Genomic DNA, 6,898 nt, shown 5'->3' on the forward strand with positions numbered 1-6,898 from the left:
TTCTGGGATCATCATCCGTAATAGATAAAGAAAAATTTGAACAGAAAGCAAATGGACTATACTTTTCTAGCTTCCTTCTTTCTCGAACTGATCTTCTCACAGCCGGAGTTTGTGGCTCTTCATCTTCTGATTCCTCCTCTGCTGTAGAGTCTGATTCTTCCTCCTTAAGCTCAAACCCTATCTTCTCATGTTCCTTTGGTTGGACTTCATGTTTAACAACATCTTTTACCTCTCTAAACACCACATCTCGGTTGTACAGAACCTTCCGTGTGACTAGGTTCCAAAGATTATAACCCTTTAAACCATCCTTATACCCAATAAAGATGCACTTTTTCAGATTTACTATCCAACTTGGTTCGTTTCTCCTTTGGAACATGTACATATGCATCACATCCAAATACCCTCAGATGTGAAAGAGAGGGTTTCTTACCAGTCCATACCTCTTGTGGAGTCTTATCCTCCAACGCTGATGAAGGTGACCTGTTGACCAGGTAACATGCAGTATCCACCGCCTCTGCCCAGAATTCCTGTCCTAACTCGACACCATTAAGCATGCTTCTTGCCCTTTACATCAACGTCTTATTCATTCTTTCTACAACTCCATTTTGCTGAGGTGTATATGGAGTAGTCTTTTGTCGTGCTATACCACATTTCTTACAGAATTCTTCAAACTCCTTGCTGCAAAACTCTCCACCATTATCTATCCTCAACACCTTTATTTTCTTCTCTATCCACGAGAACCTTAAATTATTTAAACTTGTCAAAGGCTTCAAATTTCTTCTTAAGGAAATATATCCATGTATTCCTTGAAAAGTCATCTATAAATGATACATAGTACACAGACTTACCCAGTGATGGAACCTTCACAAGTCTAAACACATCACTATGCACAAAGCTCTAATATCTGTTTCGCCCTCTTACCACCAGAGGGGAAACTCGCTTGATTCTGCTTCTCATATACACAATTTTCACAGAAATCAAAATCCAGAGAGCTATTACTCATACCTTCTACCATACCTTTACCATGAAGTATTCGAAGGCCCTTCTCTCCAATATGTCCAACCCTTGGATGCCACAACATGGTCTTCTCTCCAAAGACCACTAGTTTTTCTGCTCCACTTTCAGGAACCACAGAACTGTTGCACCCATCAATAACAGTGTTACCTTGTAGCTTGTACAGAGTTCCAATTCGAACTCCCCGCATCAATACCAGTGCTCCCCAAACCATTTTGCAGGTATCCTTCTCGAACACTGTTTTTACACCTGCATCATCCAACTTGCTTACAGAAATCAGATTTTTGGCTAATGCAGGAATATGCAAAACACCCGGAAGTGTTCTAACCCTTCCACCTTGCAACTTCAACTTTACTTTTCCACGACCAATGATTCTAGCCTTCCTATCATCCCCTAAGAAGACATCACCACCATTGTATTTCTCATACTCGCAGAACCACTCTCTATGGGGAGTGAAGTGAAAGGATGCACCTGAGTCAATCAACCATGCCTCATGATATACATGTGTACTTGAAGAAGCCAAGTACACATCCCCACCTTCATTTGAGGTGGTTTTTGCCTCTGCAGAAGGAGCCTCATCAGATCCCTTTCCTTTGTCAGGAGCTTTAGATTTACAGTCCCTTTTGAAGTGGCCTTCCTTTCCGCATTTCCAGCACACCACCTTTACAGGTTTTCCTGGAGATTTAGATCTCCCTCTAGATTTAGATCTCCCACTCGATGACTTATTTTTGTTTCTGTTCTGGGACTGTCCTCATATAAACAAGGCATCACCATTCTAGCTCTCCATATTTTTCCGTCTCATCTCCTCCATCAGCAAGGCTGAGACTATTTCATCAAACTGCAAGGCAGTTGCATTGCTACCTATTGCAATAACCAGACTATCCCACGAATCTGGTAGAGAACACAACAAACTGATGCACTTATCTTCATCTGAAATTTTAATATCAACAGATGCTAACTGACTTACCCCAGTATTAAATGCATTCAGATGCTCCGTCATCGAGTCTCCATCATTCATACTCAGGTTATACATCTTTTTCCGTAGGAACAATTTATTCACCAAAGACTTAGATTGGTACAAAGTCCCTAACTTGTCCCACAAAGCCTTCGCCGTAGCTTCCCCTGATACATTCAACAATACTGAATCTGAGACACACAATCGTATTGTGCTCTTTGCCTTCCGATCCAACTTCTTCCATTCTTCATCAGACACTCTCGTTGGTTTAGTACCTGGATCTACCATGATCCACTGATTTTTATCTACCAACAGATCCTCCATCTTGAGTTTCCACAACTCAAAACTCTGACCATTAAATTTCTCAATCTCTATCTGTCCACTACTCACCATCTTCTTTCACCACTAGAATCGATCTCGCAAATCTCCCACTAAAGAAGGTCTAGCACAGGCTCGAGCGAAACCCCTCAGCGACAAAGGCGTCCCCTTGAAGCCAAAATAGCTCTGATACCAAATGTAGGTTTTAACCCCGTACAAAAATTACCTGCATACGAATTCTAAAACACATAAAATAAACAATGCGAGAGCATAACACATAAAACACATATACACAGATATTTTCCCCTAGATCCCAAAACCGAGACTACCAGCTTGATTTTTCATTATGTTCCTTTCAATGTTATAATACATATTTATACATGCCGAAGCATCCAATACCATGGACCGAAAACCATCGCGTCTAAAAACATGTGTGAAAATCATGCACAAAACCATAGGTGGGTCCGCCCATCCTAACATAAGGTCCAAAACCAAAATTTTCCGGGGCGCTACCCTGGACCCCATAAAGTGGGGTTACGGGTACGCCTCAAACCCCCTGTGATCGACCCCCCCCGCTACACAATCGACGCAACGAAGGGGGGCTTCGCCCCCCTCTAAGCCCCCAGTTAACTACATGGGCTAGTCATGGAAAGAATATAACACAACCCAACATATCCATCAAAGGAATTTGATGGTTGGTCGAGTCTCCTTACCCCTCCTTTTTTCTCCTGCAATGAATCGATGATGTTGAAGTCTCCACCAACAATCCATAGGGAATCCCCCACTATTTTTTTGGTGTCAACAAGTTGTTACAAAAATTTGATTTTATCCCTCACGAAGGAGGGACCATACATTATTGTTATAAATACAAACTCCTTGGTTCCTATATAGCGGAATCGTCCTGTTAGAACTCTAGAATTGGCCATCTAGTCTTGAAAATATACCTCACTATAGTTCCAACATATAACCATACCCCTAGCACTTCCTTTTTCTTCCAAGGCCATTAACTAACATCCTTTCCAACACTAGGACGTGATTTGTGTCATTTTATCACCCAATATTTTTGTTTCCTGCAGAATCACAAACGTCGATTTTTCCTTCCTTATTTAATCTTGAAGATGTCGTTGTTTCCCTTTACTATTAAGCTGTAGGATATTCCATGAGAGAATTTTCATGAGGAGGAGGTGGATTTTTTGAGGGTTGCATCTGGCAAGGTTATCACCTTGTCAGAATTGGCTAAAGTATGTTCAGTATATTGTGTTGTCTCCTTCTAGTGCTCTCTTCCTTTCTTTTTAAGCTCCTTGGTTAGGTCTTTTAGGATTATTTGCTTTCCTTTCTTCTTGAGAGCTTGAACAGATTTAGCTCCTTGAGTACTTCCTAAGGACTGTCGACATTTGGTTTTCTAATTGAGGTAAGAATTAATATATTGTTCTTGGTGCTCTTTCATTAACTTCATTAGATCTTGCTCTACCGAGTCATTGACCAAACCAACCAAGATTTGTTCTTCCCCGAAGAGGTCCTTAGAGTCTTGAGTGAGCAGTTGAGCAACTTCTTCAAAAAATGGTAAGCCGAAGAAATCAATGTCCTTTTGTTGGGGGCCTTCATCCTCCAATTTGCACTTTTATGCTTGTTTGTGAGGGATGGCTTCTGTCGGATTCTCTTCCATTTGAGTGTCCTCTATCTTATTGAAGTCTTCTACCATGGTTTCAAGAGCAGAGAAATAATTATTGTCTTCTATCGGCATGACAGTTGGATGGATTCAATTCCTATATTTACATCTTCTTGTGGAGACCTTGGTGAAACGCTCATTCTCCATAAGGCTTCCAATTTCTTGCTCCTTCCTTCACATTAGACAATCCTGAATAAGATGGCCATTCTCATGGCAAAAATAGCACCTGAATGGAATATGCTCATAGTCAATTGGTTGATTCCATATTTCAACCTCGTAATCCAACTCTATGGATTCTAGTAAAGGTTGTGATATGTTCATATAGACACATAAACATGCATATGACATATTTCTTCCTTGTATAGTCACCTCTGGGACTAAAACGAATCGCCTAAGCACCTATCCAATGCCCTCAAGGATCTCTAGTATCCAGAAATCAATAGGGAGGGAATATAACCTTACCCAGATCAGGGTTACCACAAATTCCTCCTTATATGGGTTGAAACAAGCTTCCTAGTGGCAGATATATAACCCTGTGTTATTGTAGAAATAGGGTTTGCCTTCAAAAATGTGCTCTTTATCCTCTAGACTTGAGAAAATAACAGTGAAAAACCCTTTTGGACCCAACCTCAAATCAACCTCACCTTTGGGTTGCCAATTTTGTTGAATCCAACATTCTAGGTCCTTTTTAGTGGACAAAATTCCAATGAATTTGCAAATGAAAGTGTCATATCTCATATGCTTTATTTGATCTTCCAAGCACTTAGTGGGTATGATGAATCTAGGGTCTGTAGCAGTTTTTGGTACACATTGTCCTCTCAAACCTTGTTGCCATTTATCACCCAAAATTGGTACATGTGAAGAGCCATAAATCCCTCCTTAGGGATCACAGTTGTCATCTGCTTGAATACGTTTACCAGCAAGGGCATTTCAGAAGGAGGGGGTTCCTCCCTCTACCCTTAAGGCCATAGTAGTGTTGATTTCTCTGCAAGTGTAAGATAGCTAAACCAAAATTTCTATTCTCGACATATGAACTACTTGCTTTCACTTATATATTCATATTCATATAATCATTTTCAAATATTAAGGAGGTCTTTCAACCAAGTTGTTTGTTGTTGGTCTTTATGAGTCCAATAAGGTGTTAGACCAGAGTCATAACTTGGCCTTGGTTAATGGTAACAATATAAAGGGTGAAATGGCATTGCTATTTTATGAGAGATGGCATTGGTTCATGCGGTATCATTATTACTTATGTTCAAAATTCATGGAGAGTCTTTCGAACATAATGTTGATTATGGCCTTTGTGAGCCAAGTGGGATGTTGCGTGTGTCATTTCAAAGGTTGACACTTAACCTTAGCATTACAAAAAATGAATCAACATTCTTCCTTAATAATAAAAAAGACTTTGTCGCGCAATGGCTAATGAGCCTGCGATAGGGCATTAAATGCCCGCTTAGCTGCATACTCCTTAAGCCGATAACACGCCGCCGTTATTTTTTATTTATCTAGCACCACCGTTATTTTTTATTTATCTAGCGCCGTGTTATTTTTTATTTATCTAGCCACGGCACGCGTGTGTGCGCCGTGTTATTTTTTATTTATCTAGCCACGACACGCGTGTGTGTTATCAGCTTAAGGAGTATGCAGCTAAGCAAGCATTTAATGCCCTATGGCAGGCTCGTTAGCCATTGCCCTTCACCGCCGACGCTGCCGCCACCACCGTGTGGCTTTTCTCTTAAAAGTTCGGATTAAAAACACGTGGATTATACATATTAATATATCTTCTATGTGAAAACGTGTCATTCTTAAAAGGCTCTTAAGTTGACTTGCAAAAACACGTAAGCGTACGGTCAGTAACATGACGATTATACATGAAATTTTTATACAAGGAAAGGCCCTTGTGCTATGATGCGCCCGTGGCCTAATGGATAAGGCGTCTGACTTCTAATCAGGCGATTGTGGGTTCGAGTCCCACCGGGCGTGTGATTCTGCTTAGTGCCTTTATGTCCTTTTACTGTCATTTGGAACTTCTGTACAGCATCTCATCAAAATGACACTCTGCTTTTCGCTCAGATTGTTAGCGACGGTAGATTTCATAGGGACAATTGATTAAAAAGAATTCAACATCTCAGGCTGCATAACTAAGAGTGATACCAGTCCAGTTTCTGGCTGAAATCAGATCAATTTCTGTATTGCATCCCTCTAGATTCTAAAAGCTAAGATCTGTATGCCAAGGCCACATACTAATATGAATGTTTCTTGCTTAAAAAATATACGATTGCTTAAATTGTATAATATGAATGTTTTAGGAAACTCCCTTTAACAATGAGTATCTCTGGAATCTAATGTTTCTTGCTTTAAAAATATAAGTTGCTTAAATGGTATAATATGAATGTTTTAGGAAACTCCCTTTAACAATGAATATCTCTGGAATCTCATCCATTGCAATTAAGGTGGGGTCCTCTGAAAGTTTTTGAGATTTGAAATCTGATCCACTGCTATTAAGCTGGGGTCCCAAGTTTTTGAGATTTGAAATCTGATCCACAGCAATTAAGCTGGGAGATCCTCTGAAAGTATTTGAGATTTGAAATGCCAAGGATTCCATTGGTTGAAGACAAGACATAAGCCTGTGAAAGATTTTTTCAATAACCCATCCTGGAAACCATGGAAGATTTTTCCAAAATGAATGCTCACTTTGGAAGAGGTTATCAAAAAGGTATTATCTCGTTAATACTGGTTATTGGGTGACTATGTGCATCTGAATGAAATGCACCTTCAAAAACCATATAAATCACAAACTAGATTTGTGCAATCATGGTGACATTGGATGAATTTTTTTTGTAACTTTGTCAAAGCTGGTTTATGGTAAATTGTATGTCAAAATTCACTACAGATTTATAGAGTTGTAATTCAGAAATCAGCAGACAATTTAATAAAATATC

At 39.8% G+C, this 6,898-nt stretch overlaps 1 non-coding gene across 1 annotated transcript; it reads left to right on the plus strand.

Annotated features, from left to right (window-relative positions):
• Positions 1–5,866: 5,866 nt before the first annotated feature.
• On the plus strand, positions 5,867–5,939 carry TRNAR-UCU (transfer RNA arginine (anticodon UCU)). Its single transcript has one exon. It is a non-coding gene; the product is annotated as a tRNA-Arg (tRNA).
• The last annotated feature ends 959 nt before the right edge of the window (positions 5,940–6,898 follow it).

The sequence above is a fragment of the Pinus tabuliformis genome, chromosome 1_1 (genome assembly GCF_031772625.1).
Source record: "Pinus tabuliformis cultivar Carrire ecotype Pingquan chromosome 1_1, CPIR1, whole genome shotgun sequence".
NCBI lineage: Eukaryota > Viridiplantae > Streptophyta > Pinopsida > Pinales > Pinaceae > Pinus > Pinus tabuliformis.